This window comes from Pholcus phalangioides, unplaced genomic scaffold (genome assembly GCF_987345545.1).
Source record: "Pholcus phalangioides strain wild (caught in Gottingen) unplaced genomic scaffold, Ppha-v1.0 ptg000009l_1, whole genome shotgun sequence".
Lineage (NCBI taxonomy): Eukaryota > Metazoa > Arthropoda > Arachnida > Araneae > Pholcidae > Pholcus > Pholcus phalangioides.
The window spans coordinates 9,079,647-9,096,701 of NW_028301602.1; the positions used below are offsets into that span (position 1 = coordinate 9,079,647).

Consider the following 17,055-nt stretch of genomic DNA (forward strand, 5'->3'; position numbering starts at 1 on the left):
CGTCGTATAACACATGTTATTTCAAACTCTCTCTGAACGCTAAATTTAATATTCCTTAATAAGATAGGATTTCTTAAGGGTTGGCGCATTTATGAGCAGTCTCATCATTTTTAATTGTTTTTTATAGTTCTGAACAAAATCAGTAGTTGAAAACCTCGCGAAAAATCATTTTTGAGGCTCCGACGAGCCCTTTATATCATATAGTCAGTTATAGGACTATCAGTTGTTGATTCAAGTGAATCGCTGGACTATCTCAAATTTTATACGTGTGTAGAGCAGTGTTTTCAGACTTATTTATCTCATCATCCTCTACCTCTCTTCTCAATAGAAAAATTTTCACAACAGCACCACTTATTTCAACGCTGGTATAAATACTTGTATGTGAAATCTTATATAAGCGCTGATATGGGAGCTATCTGGCTCAAATGTGGCCCTAAAAATTAAAAGTTATTCGATTTGTCACGCAGACTTAATCTTTAATACCAAACTTAAGTAAATACCAGACTTAAATGAACTGCTAAAATAATAAAGAATCATGATTTTTCAAAGGAAATAACACTCACTCATGGTAAGATTTTGAACTATTGAGAATCCGAAAATTTCCCCATCTTCCATCAGTATATTTACATTTTCATTCAAGTCCCTGAAACCTTAATTGCTTTGGAGTCGGGATGTCAACTACAGTTTTATATAGTGGGTATGCACTATATAAAATTGTAGTTGGCACCCCGACTCAACCAATTAAGGTTTCAGGTTTCAGGGACTTGAATGAAAATGTAAATATTCGTACTGATGGAAGATGGGGAAAATTTCGGATTCTCAATAGTTCAAAATCTTACTATTAAGTGAATGTTTTATTTTCTTTGAAAAATGGTGATTCTTATTATTTTAGCAGTTCATTTAAGTCTGGTATTTACTTAAGTTTGATATTAAAGTTTAGGTTTGCGGGACAAATCAAATAACTTTTACTTTTTAGGACCACATTTGAGCCAGATAGCTCCCATATCACCGCTTATATAAGATTTCACATACAGGTATTTATGCTAGCATTGAAATAAGTGGGTGCTGTTGCTGTGAAAATTTTTCTATTGAGAAGAGAGGTAGAGGATGATGGGATAAATAAGTCTGAAAACACTGAGTGTTATTTTCTTTGAAAAATTATGATTCTTTATTATTTTAGCAATAAAATTCTATAAAAAATTTTATATGTAAATAATGTCTTATCGAATACCTGCATCGTCTTAGCTGAAAAATAATTCTGAATTAGATGATTTTTTTCTTTATTTATGAAGCTCGAAATTTTGATATGTACAATTGTGCATGTCAGGACTGAATTTCGTTTTTATCCACAAACGTTTTTGAACTTTCTGATCATTTTGAAGCAGTTTCTGATGCTGATACATTTTTTTAAAATTAATGAACAGTTTTGCACCCTAAGATTGAAAGACAGTTTACTTTCATTTTAGTTTACAGATGGATGGCATTTGATCCGAAAAACGTGTGCTTCACCAATAAAAACTTGTTGCAATAGATAGAATATCAGAATTTTTTTTTTCAGAATCCACATAGTGACGAAGTGCATGAAATATCCCAGAATGAAAATTTACTGGCAAAGGAAGGTCAATTTTGGCCGTCGCTCTAGAAAGATAAGCTACTACTACGCACCTCGTCCATATTTCTCTGTGGAACTTCTAACGAATTGGTACACGTTGGAATGTGCGTTATGGTAGTTTGCTGCCCCATCTGCGATAAATTTTTCTATGAGTGAAATGTAATGATTGAATAATGCCATCGTTGTAGGCCTGTTGCTCTCCTTGGAGAGACTCTTTAACGGGGAAATCGGCTCATACTCGAGAAAACCAATTCAGCCGACCACCACTGTGACGAGAGTGGAGTTCGAAGCCGGGTCCTCGCGATGCGAGTCCGTCCCGATGACCACTCGACCATCACAGCGACAGATAGATAGGGGCTGTAAGACAGTGGTTCTTAAACATTTGTCACCCGCGGCTTGCCCAATTCATGGTTCATCTTCAGCTCCCCAGAATAGTTTATGGTAGATATTTTCCCATATAAAAGAACCACTTTAAAGCATAAATAGGCACCAAAAATTCATTTTTCCAGCTCACCGCGACGCACACTTTGAGAAACACTGCTGTAAGACATGGACGAGGACGAGATGTAAAAATATTGCAACATATATTCATGTCTGAGCAAAGAAACATAAGTACGTCTTTTACCATTCTTTTACACATTTTATAAGCTAAAACCCAGATTATTAATTTTTTGTCTTGTATTTTCAATAAAATTGAAAAACATAAAAAGATCTTCAGAAATTTGTGTTTTAATAGTATTTTTTGAATATCGATAATGCAAAAACATCTTAAGAATTGTAAAAAATTAATGTTCGCGTCTAAAATGGTTAAAAGCAGAGGTAGAAATTTCAAACACGCACACACTTCTGGGATTTCTATTTCTAGAATTCATCTATCATTCAGTTTATGAATATCAGCAGCTCATGTGATTTATGGGTATAGGTCAATTTCCATCATCCCAATTTCTAAGAATTAGAAGTGAATTCTGATACTAAAATTTCACCATCACTGTGAGAAAAACAAATCATTTCCTCCACACACACACATAGAACTTTTTGCACAATCGTGTTTTTAATATTTTACATGAATTTTACTTAAAATTTTACATAACAATGGCATAGTAAAGTCCAAAATTTATTATTTTTATGATTTTGAGATACTTTCTATCAGAAAGTGTTTCCAAAATCACACCAGTACCATATCGAAAAAGTAACAATAAAAATAGTCGACTTCTGGACATTAGTCCCTCTATCCAACTCTTGCAAAATCCTTGTTTCCAGATTCAGGATTCGAATCCTGATAGATTTCTCTGGGAAGTGATTTTTCATGATTTATTTCCCTTTAATCTCCAAATTTATCTAATCTCGTATATTGAATATCACAGGATTTGACTCTGCAAACAACGGGCGCACACGGACAAGTTGTGACACGTGCGATAATTTGATAACAGCGACTGGGACGCGTAGAATTGAATACAAACAATCAATGATGTGCAGATAAAACACGAAAACGCTCGCAACTCTCACGCGAGCCCATCATTAGAATGGTCTATCAGATCTTCGCAGTCAGTTATTTCATGCCTCAGCGCATTTCGCCATCGAATTAAGATCGTTGTCTTGAAGATGTCTGGGGGCCCCTTTTTATGCTTCCAATTCGGGTGTAGATATGGCCCTTTTTCATGGTCAGTTGCACAAAATAAGTCATCGCGATTACATATAATTGAATCATGTTTTTTTGATTACGGGAGCCGAGAAACGGTTTCAAGAACCATCATTTTTCGTGAAAGGATAGCATTCTGATAGTTTTCCCCTTAGGTAGAGGGAAACTAATCTTATTTAATCTCGGATTTGTTTAACCCGGACCGGTTTTGATGAAACTGATCTCAAGATATCCAATGTGGAATTGATGCTTTTTCAAAGAAATGACCATAATTTTTGAAATAAGGTAACCGGAAAATTTTCAGTACAAGTCCCGATAAATATTGTGATCTTTTCGTCATATGTCACTGCTTTTCACATTATTCATGTTTTTGGAATGGCTTTTCTATAAAGTTTATTATGTGTACGGTATACCCCCCCCCCCCTTTTTTTTATAGTAATAAGAGATTAGAGTAGTCAAGTCTGTCGGTTTCATTTTGCATTTCCAAGTCTGTAGATGGCTTTATTTTGCATTTTATGTCTGCGAATGGCTTCATTTAGCATTTTCGTGTCTGTAAATGACGTGACTTAGCATTTCATGTCTGTAGACTAGCTATAACGATTGAATTATTATTGTAGCCAACATAGGCGTACGAAGAATATTCTTAAGGGGGGGTTCAGTTTTCTCTTTCTCACGGGGGGGGGGGGTTAGAACCCCAAATCCCCCTTTGAGTACGCCAATGGTAGCCAACACTAGTAGTTTCATGCCCTTACCGAGTGATAGCTTGATTATTCATTTTTTACGAGCACAGATAGGACTTGATTTTGCATTTTTATTCAGAAATGTTGTAAATGTACGCTTTGATGTTCAGATATTTCTTCATTGTCGATTCTTATGTGTAAAGAGAACTGGATAGTACATTTTTATGTGTAAAAATTGTCAAGTTTTGCAGATTTTTCATGCAAATTTTTAAGGAAAAAAATATTTAATTAAACCATCTCTGCACACATTAAGGTGCATAAAAAAGTGTAGAATTCACTCCATAGTCAGGGCCGGATCTTGAATCCTGCATGCAATCTATGTGGCCGCACAAGGCGCACTGAAAGGGGCCGATTTTTTAGGGCACTAACTGAAGGGGAAGGGTGATATTTTATTTGACCAAAATACCATTCATTTACACTTGAAAAATTTCCAGAACCGGCCCTATGGGTAGTGCAACTTCGTGTGCATAAAAATTATTCGATTGTATAATTTGCATGTCCATTTGCAAAGATGTTTCTCGTGTGCAGGGCCACAACTAGATACTTTGGCAGCTGGGGCAAGAACGCATTTTTGCGCCCCCATCTAATGTAGAAGAAGCAGTTAAAGGGTGCATTCGGTGCCCTCTTCCGTCAGCGCCCGGGGCACAAGACCCGCCTGCTGCCCCCTAGTTGCGGCCCTGCTCGTGTGCATAAGATAATTTCACTTTTCACGTCTGCAGATGGCTTCGTTTAGCAATTTTATGTCTGTACATAGCTTCTTTTTAAATTTTCATTTCTGCAGACGGCCTCATTTTGTATTTTAATCTCTGTAGATAGCTTCGTTTAGTATTTTAATGTCTGTAGATGGCTTCATTTTGCATTTCCAAGTCTGTGAATAGTTTTTTTTTTGTATTTACATATCTGTAGATGGCTTTATTTAGCAGTATAACGTCTGTAGATGGCTTCATTTAGCATTTTCATACCTATATAGATGACTTTATATAGCCTCTTCATGCCTATATAGATGGCTTTATATAGCATTTCATGCCTATATAGATGGCTTTATATAGCATTTTCATGTCTGTAGAGATGGCTTGATTTATATTCAAAAATAGCTCGATTTTGAATTTCCATGTCTGTAGATGTCTTGACTAAGCATTTTTATGTGCAGAAAATTGCTAAATTCTGAAATTTGTTATGTATATGCTAATTTTTTTTGTATCGTTCCGATGAGGAATTCAAGGTGATTTTATGATTCCGTCTAGACACTAGCGAAGTCATGGGGACATCAATCAATCTAGTAACAATATAGTCTATGCTCTTTCGGCTGGAGCCAGTTTTTACATAATAGCGGGACACAATCGGTACAAAAGACCCGAAATACCTCTCGTTGTTCCAGATGTTCTCAAGACTTTCCTTTGGCAGTATACCGATAATTTTTCCTAGAGCATGTCCCAGGACCAGACAAAGAGAAAAAAAAACCTGATGCCAATCGGCCCTGTTTATTGTTCTGCATCGTATAAGATCCGACGATCGAATAATCGATTGAAAATGAATGTAAAGTCCTGTTTTACAACTGTTTTCTTTGAAACATTGTAAAAATCAGCGGGTGTTTTCTTTTTGAAGTGACGCCTAATAATAGTAGAAAAGAGCTTGAGCTGAGGATTCAGCTTTGTTTGATTGTGTACGTTCTCTTCTTCTGATGTTTGCTTCAGGGCTGAGGTCGGGTCTCTTGTTGTTTAATGTTTGCTTTTGGTGTTTTTCTACTTTTCTGGGAAAACAACAAATTGCCGAATTTCCCTCCCGTACATAAGAAACAAAGATGCATTTGAATTCCCATTATTACCTAAAACTTCTCATTACTCAGAGAACAATACAGAAGGCATTCAGTACAGAAGTAAAATGCTTGTTCGGGTATTCTTTGAAATTGTTGCAACTTCGAACGTTAATATAAATCTATATTTATGACGTTTATGTGACGTTAGAAATCCTTTGCATTCATTAAAAAAAATTATATTTACTACTCACCTTCATGATAAAAAATTTTACTATTAATTTTTGAAATGATGGAATATTCCGAGTATAGAAATCCGATGAGAAGGGCCAAATTAGTAATGAAATTATCTGCGAGTTTCATAAAAATAATGTAATCAATAGTGTAATTATAATTAATACCATTTGAATTTCAAAAAGAAGATCCATGATCTGTATTAAATTTTGTTTATGAAATTCATAATGAATTTTAATCTTAAGTTCGAGTCAAGTAGGCTACATAATACAAGTCGATATGATTGAGGGGTTTGCAGATTAACGCCGACGGCTGTTTTATTTTGTTACGTACAAATTTTTCCCAATGTCTGGTGATAGATCAGTTTTTTTAGTAAAATAACTATGAAATATGAAGAATTTATTTTCATTATTTGAATTTAAAATTACTTACTAAACGGAAAGACAACATTATATAAATAAATGGTAAAATTGGTGGTGAAATCAGAAGCTTACGCAAGAGACTCGTGTCCCTGATTAAAAATTGGAAAAAAATCAAATATTTTCATAAAAAGCATAAAAGATCAAAAGAAAATATCTTTTATATATGAAATTTTTAATCGATTTGTATGATCTGGAAAAGTCATACGGATCTCTTGAGAATACGTGATCATGATATTTTAAATGTTTTTTGAAAGTGTTAGTATCTCTCGAAATTTCCCTGGAAAAATTCCTTGTGTTCTTCTCCCCCTCTCCCCAAAGGTCGATTCTGCGTACGGCCCAGAGTGAGATTGATAATTTCTACAAGATTCTTGAAATGCACCATAGTGCACCACAGAAATTCTTGCAAAGCAAATGAAATTAATGGGTGCAGAATTTAAATCTCTCAAAGGAAATTGACTCTGATTTCTTCAAAGTCAAACTTTTTGTCCCACCACCCACTTTTTGGAATTTTTTCCCCTCATCACCCCAGTAACAGTTTCATGCACATATCAGTTGCTGATCTTAAGATACATCTGAACGAATTTAAAATGAAAATGCTAATTTTATTTTTAATAAAATAAAACGAAATTTATAAAGAATGTGTGAAAATTCGAAAACATACGAAAATTTCAACCGTGGTAATAGGCAGCAAAGTGGATTGAAAAGAAGTAATTTTACGACTCTTTACCTATATTAGGATTAATAAAATAATTTCCCCAAGAACCTCTGGATAAAAAACGTAAATATTACATTATTTGATGATGTTTTCTATCATTTATCTCGAAGAAGTTGTGTTGTGTTATAAACTGTTGGCGAATGCAGTTGGCAGTAGATGAAATATACAAATTTTGGAATAATGATGAATAGGGGGCTGTATTATACGGTAGAAAAGAGAACACGAATTAGTTTCAAAGAAACTAATTTAACTAAACTATTACCATACATTCAAAGAAACTAATTGCCAGTAAAAAGGAATTTTTTCGAAAAAAATTTCTCAACAAAAGATACATAATGAAAAATATGGGTTTTGTGTGATCTCTCAACTCTCTTATTTTTCTAAAAACCTTGCTTCATTGAGTGGAAAACAAGGTGAAACATTTCACGAAGATATAGCGATGGTTCTCAAACTTTGGTCACCCGTGGCTTCCCTTGCCCAATTCATGGTTCACTGCAGTTCCCCAGAATAGTTTATAGTACATATTTTCATCTATAAATGAACCACTTCAAAGCATAATTGGTCACATGCCCCTGACAGAGGCTGGCGATGCCCTTAGGAGCATTGACGTACACTTTGAGAAACACTGGTGTTAGTATCTATGCATGCCGAAATGACATCGAAGATGCTGCAATCTGAACAAGATGACAAAGAAAACCCGAGAAAATATGAAAGAGTGGCATTTTAATAAAGGCATTAAACTTTGATTTGAAAAGAAAAATGAATTTTATTTTTTCAAAATTAAATAAATAATAACCCCGTTTTCATTTTTCTACTTCATTAGCTATTAGTCCATTATTAATTTATATAGATTTTTAAGTTCAGTAGTAGGTGCCTATGCAGATGATTGGGAAATAAACCCTTGCATGATAAAGTAAAATCGATATGATTTTTGACACACACACATCTGCACCACAAAAACATCTAAATATGAATTTATATAGTAATAAAATAATTCACACATTAATCATTTATATTAATGAATTCATAAAGAAACCAAACAAAAAATTTGTGGTGTGTTTTTGTATTTTTGCAGATCTGTAGGATTCTCTGCAGAAGATCTAGAATAGGTTTTTATATACAGTAGTTTAGAGATTAAAAAAAAAAATTTTTTGGCGTTTTTTTCTTCACCTTGGAATGAGATGCGAATTTAAAATATTTCGCGGTGTTACATTTAAGATCTAATGGTGCACCAAAAATCATTAAAAGTCATGAAAAATCCTAAAGAAGGTTTTCTAACGATTTTCAGTAGGTGTAAACTAAAAGGGTAAAGGGAAAAGTGCTTTATTGAGAAATCAACTATGCAAAACATCTCGGCTTGTCAACGCTAAAATAAGAGGCTTTTCAGAAAGCGAGACTCTTAAACACCGCTTGAAGGGTTAAGACAATGTAACGAAGCCCTAAGGGTCCTGCACTTTTTATAAGTCGTAAGCAGTGCCTATGCCCATCATTAAAAGACCCCCCCCCCCCATAAGTTAAGTCGGAATAGTGTAATTAATTACATCTTATAATATTTAATATAGATGTGACACAAGTATCGAGTATTCTTCAGGGATTTCACTGATTCGCTATAACGTGTCAAATACTCGGAATTTCGTAAAAAGTCGTTTAAAAGTTTAACTAATGAACCCCAAAGTATACTTTTACTCGTTGAAGATCCAGGTTCTTCCACAATTCCCCAAGTTGGGTTCCAGGTACCCAAGAGAGGTGAGCACTTAAGACCTTCCAGTTGTAAATCAGTTAAAAAAAAAACAAGTTACATTAGTTAAATTGTTACTCCCATTCATTGGCGCAAGCAAGGATGGAGGGTTCTAACAATCCCCGAAAGCCGAGATTGCGGTGTTGTTTTATAGGGAAAAACGTCACCCCCCCCAGAAAAACAAGTATAACCCCCCCCCCCCTCGAGAAAATCCTGCTGACGCCCATGCTTGCAGTACGATTTTGTCACCAATATATCCAGAGCAATCCCCTTCCCCCAAGTAATCTTACTAAATAAGTTCTAGGAATTATCGATGTAGAAATTGTAATTTTTTTTCTTTGAACTAATGTAAGTAATTTGCTTTGATGACAATATTGGGCATCGACAGAATGTGGGATTAAAAAAACATAATTTATCCTCCTCGCTCCAGAGATTGGAGGTACACATGTGTACCTCAATTTTAATGGTTTGAAATGGTTTTCAATGATTCTTTTCTCAAGACCTGAGGTACGCATATGTATACCCAACTCACACATGCACATGTTTCGAGTAAAGATATCGACCCAAATTAATTAGTTAATTAATTAATTAATTAAAATATAAATATTTTTTATTTTTAAAGGGCATTTTGACGTACAATGAACGCTAATTGTAAATTTTTGCTCAGATGTGAAAAGGATTATGTGACTAAATTTCAACTTTGTCAGATTTTGCAATAGCATTCTAATTTTGAGACTATCGGTGAAAAGGAGCCAACATGGATATTTTACGGATTCATTAATTTCAGAATTCCATAGCAGTCCATTCAAAAATTTATGAAAAAATAAATGTATGCCTAAGAGATTTCAGAGCCACTCACTCCAACGACCAAAGAAAAAAAAAAAAAGAGATAGTAAATAATTCTGTCCCGTAAATCACGGGACGCATGGCCACTTTTCTTCCTTTACTCCTACTAATTGGCCCTCCTTTGTCATATCACTCTGGATCCGTGCCTGCATAGTAGATGCACGAATGCTCTTATACATCCATTTTTTTTGTCAAACTTTTTTTAAAGGAAACAATCGAATATTAATCACCATATTTTGTTCCAAAAACTTCCTATTCAATGCTAAATTTTCACATGACATTTGTTTTAAAATATTTTTCATTTACAACAAATTTTCATTTACAATTAGCCTAAGGAAACTCGATAATTTTCATTTCGAGTGAAATTTTATTCCAAAATTAAAATCTTCATTTTTCATGATAAAAACCCAATTAAAATAAGGAATTACGAGGAAGGGTTAGAATTTTATAAGGAACAAGGAGTTGTAAATTATAATTAGTGGTGAATTAATTATCATTAATGATAGGCAATTAATGACAGTTTACAATTATTGATAAAATTTTCACAGTAATACCATGTTTCTATTAAAATACAAAAACTTCCTAATTCTCCACCCCACATGGATAAAACTACTATAAATATAAATTAATTGAAGATACTTGAAATTAATAAGATTTAAGAAAACATTTTTTGGATCATCATCATCAATTACTACTATAAAATTAATATATTTTCATAAGAAAGTTTTCACAAGAACTAAACTTATACAGAAGGCATTTTCGGACATCAATAATTCTAAAATTAAATTTAAATGACTAACGAATCTATGCATGTTTTACCCTAAAAGTATCTTAACATACAGATGTACAAATACACCTAATTAATAAAACGAATTAATAAATAAAAACCAAATACATATCGAAAATTCAATTAAGCATATTTGACCTAAAATATATCGAATAATCGTATCGAATTAAAATATATAATTATAATCAGAATTAGGTGTGTAACTTTAAGCAACCCGATGATAATTACTTTTTCATTTTTCTCAATCAAATAATTGAGAACTGATATTTTTCAATTATAATTAATTTAGCCAATTATAATAACAAATTTAAAACCTCAACCAACAATCGAAAATTCGAAATTGGAAAAAAATGCATAATATTTAACAGTTTATTCTGAAATTAAAGCTGAAATACGTTATATACGCGTATTTAATTGAGTTATTTAATTATAATTAGGTTAGGTGTGCATAACTTTAAACATAAAATGATCATATTTTTTAAAACATACTCTAGCAGTTAACAAACAAACCCTTTAAAATTTTTTAGCAATGAATAATTCGATAAATATCGGGGCAAATATATATTATATGTGTATACTTTATAATAAGTTACTTTGAATATTTAACATATTATAATCATAGTTATGAAATAAAATTATAAAATATCAATTACAAACATCACCCATGAAACAAATCATGATTAATCGTTACCAAAATAATAGAAAAACGACTAAATTTTACACAACATTCAAAATCTAAAATTAACCTTTTATTTTTTATTTTCTTTTTCATTCGCATAATTTACATTAAATTAGTTTTTTTAGCTGTATCTAAAATGCATAATTCGATACATAAAATTTTCTTTATAATAATATATAAATTAAAAGACGTAGAAAGAGAATTAGTTCTTCAATATACATACCATAATGATTGGCCACAATTCTCTAAGTAAGGTCGATACTAGAATTTAGATCCACTTCACAAGAGGGAATATACAGGACTAAAAATATTGATGATGCTGGCAATAAAATGGGTATTATTATTACCTAACTATTATTATTCGTGACTGCTTTCGGTGTCAAATATACTACAACGTCTGGATGAAACTGACAGCAACAGCCTTTGCCTCTGCTCTAGAGTCAGAGCAAGAGTGAGAGTGGATTGGGGCGTTTACCAATTAGAAACAACGGCCAAACGAAAAAAAAAAAATTATTTTTTCTTCCTTTTTATTTCTTTTAAATTTAACTTTAAAAAAAAATATACATAAAACGGTGGCTTTTGGCCAAAGACTAGAAACGTGCATTTGAGAAATAAATGTTAAATGCTAAAAGCGCAGAAATATTTTTTCCTATTAACTCCTCCAAACAAATCGAGCATGTCATTAAACATTCCCGGGAGATTCTATCACTATTGTTATTATTATTACTAGAGATTAACTTACAGGTTATTAGATATCATGTATGCAGTTTTACATGCAAATAAGATTTAAATAATGATATCAGGATTAAATGTATATTATCTGATTTCAGATTAAAAATCCAATTTATGGGACTCAGATTCGGAATGAATTTACTTTTGAAAATTATTTTTTTTAACTAATAAAACAAGATTTTCATTGTATTTTTCTGTAATGATATATTTGAAGCATGATTGCGGCGTTTGCAGTTTGATCGTAATGAAAAAAAAACCATTTAAAACCATACAAATACAAATACAACGCCACAACAGGCAAATTGCCCAACGAGGTGGCTGACTTAAGAACATCATGGATCCCCGAGCCATTTTTTGGAGGCCCTACCTACTACTGCTACACCACACATGCACCCCCCCCCCCCGCGATACCCCCCAACGAACCCCCAACGAATCGGTACATGCGGGAATGTGCGTGTACGTGTAGTGCAATCTGACGTAAAGTTTGTTTCTGTGTAATGCTTGTAATGTGTAGTGCTGTCATCTGCCCCCAGTTTTTCTAACTATGAGTGAAGTGTTATGATTGAAATGATTTATCGTTGTAGGACTGTTGCTCTCTGTGGCGAGACTTTTTAACGGGGAGATCGGCTCGCATTTGCGCCTTGAAGTTGGGAACCACAGAAAACCAACTTCAGCCGACCACCACTGTGGGGTTCGAACCCGGATCCTCGCATCACGAGTCCGGCACTATAACCACTCGACCACCACAGCGGCAGCATACAATGAAACTTCACTACCACGATACTCTACATAACGATATATTCCTCTACAAATATTTTTTTCTTGGTCCGCAGAGTCGTTGCATCGAGTTTTCACTGTATATGAATATACAGGGTGCATAGCTAACATCTCAAATTACAGTCGAACCGGTGATCCTAGCTGCATACTTCCTATTAGAAAAAAATATCCAAATAACGTGTAAAGCTCAGATACGTCGTTCATGATGCAAGGGTAAGCATAATTACTAAATTATAAAAATTAACTTTTTATGCGGGCACCCTGTCCTCAAAATCTCAATTAGAAAGTTGTTGCCCTGTCGCTTTTGAGGCCAACAAACTAAAATCCCACGTTCCTAAGTGCAATATTCACTGCAGATATTTGAATTGAAATACAAGAATAGTTGGGAAGAAACAGCATAAATGAGAGAATGAAGCGCTGTCCGTTAGTTTATGCTATTCTTTCCGAACTTTTCTCAATTTTTTAAATTAAAATATTTCTGCGAATAAAGAATTTAGAAACGTGGAAGGCTTTTAGTTGGACCAAGGAGAGAGAGGGAAGGAGGGAGAGTTTCAAACTGGGTTTTTGAGGACAGGGTGTTAGTATAAAAAGTTAATATTTCTATTTTAATAACTGTACAGCCCCTTGAAACATGAATGACATATCTGAGTACTATACGTTATTTGGATACTTTTTCTAATTGGAAATTTGTCTCTAGGATCAACGGTTAACTAGTAAAATATCATACGCACTGTTCTATGCACCCTATATAATAGAAAAATCTGTTTGAATTCATTTATTCGAGATGCTCATTGAAGCTTTATTTCATAATTTAAAATTAATTTCTCCTACCAATAATATAACATCCCTTTGTGATTCACGTTTATGCCAATATTGTTCGTATTTTGATCAATTATAATTTAATTGGTTCCATTGCAGGTTGCAACTATTTTCTTGAAATTGAATATGAAGGAAATTCTTCAAATTGTTCCGTGTTTCACTCTCTATACATAAATGTCTTTATTCTCATCTATGAGGGCCTCTACGTCCTGGAAAGACGAGAAAAAATGAATAAATGCACTGCCAGTTCATTTCCAAAATGTATGTCCTGGCATTAGAGGTGACACGAGGTCGACCAGAAGAGTATTTTGTATATAATATTTCAGTTAGAGCAGTGATTTAAAGATAGATTCCTCATAGGTATATTGCGACGCGACGCTTGAGGGTGCTTCGGAAATGTGCACAGAAATGGACAAGCAATTGTGTCGCGAACGTAAATAGTTTGAGAATTCGTTTTTTGTTTTTTTTTTTGTAATTAGACCATTATCTTTTTCTGATTTTTTTTATTATACTGATATTATGTATTTTATGTTTGAAATTATCGGAATGAAAAAAATTAGTAAATACTGATTTTCTAGTGAAATTTGGGCACGAATTTAGGAATGAAGTTTAGAAGATACAAGAGTGATTTTTGATAAAATCGTTCATTATTTTCAACAAGAATTATTATCGCAAATATTTCACTATGATGACCTGGAATTCAAAAACAAATTTAATGAAATTTAGAGTGTATTACTTTTTGATTAATTTAAGATATTAAGCTGTTATTAACTTGATCATATTTTGTTAAGTTTATTACCTTTTATTAATTAATTTTAAACTAGCTCTTTTTGCTTATTCACAGTTTCCCAACCTTTTTTGTCCCATCGCCCCCGACGCAATCTAACCCATAGGATCCGATGTTATACCCGTAGTTTTCACCCCCCCCCCCAGAAACATTCCTACGTCCCCCCACGTTAACACCCACGTTGGGAATCACTGTTCTATAGTTTCCCAAACTTTTCGTTTCATCGTCCTCCCTTCCTCAAAATTTTTTTCTCCTCATCGTCCTCTTATTCAAATCAACCCATAGGATCCTGTACTAAACCCTAAGCTTCTACCCCCCCCCCTGGACTTTTCACTCGCCCCCAGGGGAAATATTGCTCACTTTGGGAAACAATGCTTTATACCATTGGTTACCAGCCTGGGGACCACAAGGACTCCTTGTAGCCCTGTGATATTTCTGGGGAGACGACGGATGAAAATCAAGTGGAGAGGGAGCCATAAAATTTTGACGTGAAGAAATGAATCTTTTTTAATTGAAACATGATGGGGAAAAGTGTGACTATCTCCAGATTCCAGCAGAACTGCCCTTAGACACCAGGGCAATCTAAACTCATAGGCTCATCCGATCGTGACTAGGGGGAACTCATGTGCGTGGGGGTCCCACACGAAAAGATTTTGGCACTATGATTTTTGAAAATTAGTATACGTAAGTTGTTTCTTCCAGCCCAGCCAAGTACGGGGCTCCCAGACATGTCGAAGACCCATTATGTTCAGATGACTCACGACAAAGGGGAAGCTCACTGAACTTTTGCCCATGGGTCCGGAGAAACCAATCTTATTTATCAAATTTTTGTTCACAATAAATATACATACTAAAAGAGAAGAGAGGAGCAGGTTTCGCTCCTGGATGAGATTGGGTGTCCATGGATAGATAATACAGGTGGGTCAAGATGTGGATCCAGGTCGATGTGTCGGAAGGTGTGATATTGTATAGGTTCGTTGAATCTATCCCGTATTTTACGGTATAGACAAATTTTTCCTATATTTGGATCTTGGGAGTGGCGATCGCACTCATTGCTTCCCTATGGACCTGCGCCTGGGCTGGCCACGGGAAGAAAATATTATCCGGAGAGGGCCCCCATGGGCGATAAAAATGTTAAAAGATACTGCTCTAAACCACTGCCGAGTCTACATGACAAAGAACGGTTTCGCTCCATCAGAATTTCTGTTACATAGAAAACTTGCTATAAAGACATAATTTAAATAAAAAAATAGACATAATTATGAAGTATAAATTAACAGTGTGCCACGAAATTTAGTGTGCCAAATTTTTTTTTGAAGAAAAAAATCGTGTATGAAGAGCATTAAATGTACATTTAAATATGCAAAAATTATTGTACATTAAAAGTGTTAAAAAAGAATTTAATAATGATATATGGGGAAAAAATATCAATTGATTTGATATTTATTTCTTAATTTAACCATTTTTTATTTAGATATGATATGTAACAAATACACTATGAATGATCCATCGAACGCTTCACAATGGAACTTCATCACACCAAGGTATTTTTAATGTAAAAGAAACACCAAGTAGGATTTCTTCTCATTTGAAAATTTGTACACACCCAAAAATAAAAATCCTAAATAGGATTTATTTTTTTCCATCAATGCCTGTTCCAAAGCACGACCCACTTTCTATCAATGCCCTCTACCGTGAAATTGAGAATTGTAATGTTATTCCACATTCTGCAAGTATTTGAAATGAAAAACAAAAAAACCAAAACAGATTACTTTGAACTAATAAGAATATAAGAGAGTTTTATTTAAATTAACTTGATTTTGTTTTCATTAAAATTCTTTCGATACTATGAATGGAAAAAAAGCCCATAAAGTTCTTTAGTGATTTATGTGCATTTTATTATATCGAGAATTTTTTGAAGTAAAATTAATGAAAATAAAATAGCTCACACATTATTTATTTAAAATGGAAAATTTTTCCAAAAAATATTGGAAGGTATTTACTAAAAATCTTGAATTGAAATTAAGCTTTATAGAATTAAGAAATTCGGGGAAAAAAATGTTAAGATTGAAGTAAAAATGAAACAGGATTGAATTATTAAAATGATTTAAAATTACTCGAAAGTATTCCTCAGATTATTTGACATTTATTCATTATTTGACGAAAAAAAATTAAATTATTTAAAATAATCAAAAATGTTAAACTAAATTACTAAAAAGTCACAATTCTAACAAACATAAAAAATATGAAATACAATTTTTTGTGAAACTTGATGAAACTAGAAAAGAAATTAATAAGTAAATTTATTTAAAATTACTCGATGCATTTTAAAAAATATTTGATAAAAGTATTTAAACACCATAAATATGTTTTTAATAACAAAGATAAAAAGAACGCCTTTCTAACAAACACCATAAATATAAATAAATATAAATCTTATAAAGTGATTAGAAAAAAAATTATAAAAATAACTTCCAATATTCAAATATTCAAACTATATATACAGTATATTAGCTTATGCCCGTATTACACTATAAAAGTTCTTTTATTAAACTTGAAAAATTCAACCAATAAGCCTATCGGTTACATGCGCGCAAATGTAACCGATACGCTTATTGGTTGCATTTTTCAAGTTTTACCAAAGAGCTTTTACAAAATTTTTTGAGTGCAATCCCTGCCTTAGGAAACGAAGAAAGAGTGGTGAAAAATCAGTCTAAAATCTACAATTTGAGCGATACGGCCGGTATTACATTATAAAAGTTAGGTAAAAGTTCA

General features: G+C 33.3%; 1 protein-coding gene across 4 annotated transcripts in view; it reads right to left on the reverse strand.

The window, feature by feature from the left end:
- Positions 1–17,055, reverse strand: part of LOC149081711 (uncharacterized) — a 472,262-nt gene that overhangs the window by 127,234 nt on the left and 327,973 nt on the right. Inside the window, exon 1 of one of the 4 annotated variants that reach the window (XM_089237130.1) lies at positions 11,389–11,573. The exons of the other annotated variants lie outside the window; for them this stretch is intronic. The gene's annotated coding sequence lies outside the window, so the exon portion shown is untranslated. Of the gene's footprint in view, positions 1–11,388; positions 11,574–17,055 lie in introns of those variants that run through there. 4 annotated transcript variants of the gene reach the window in all.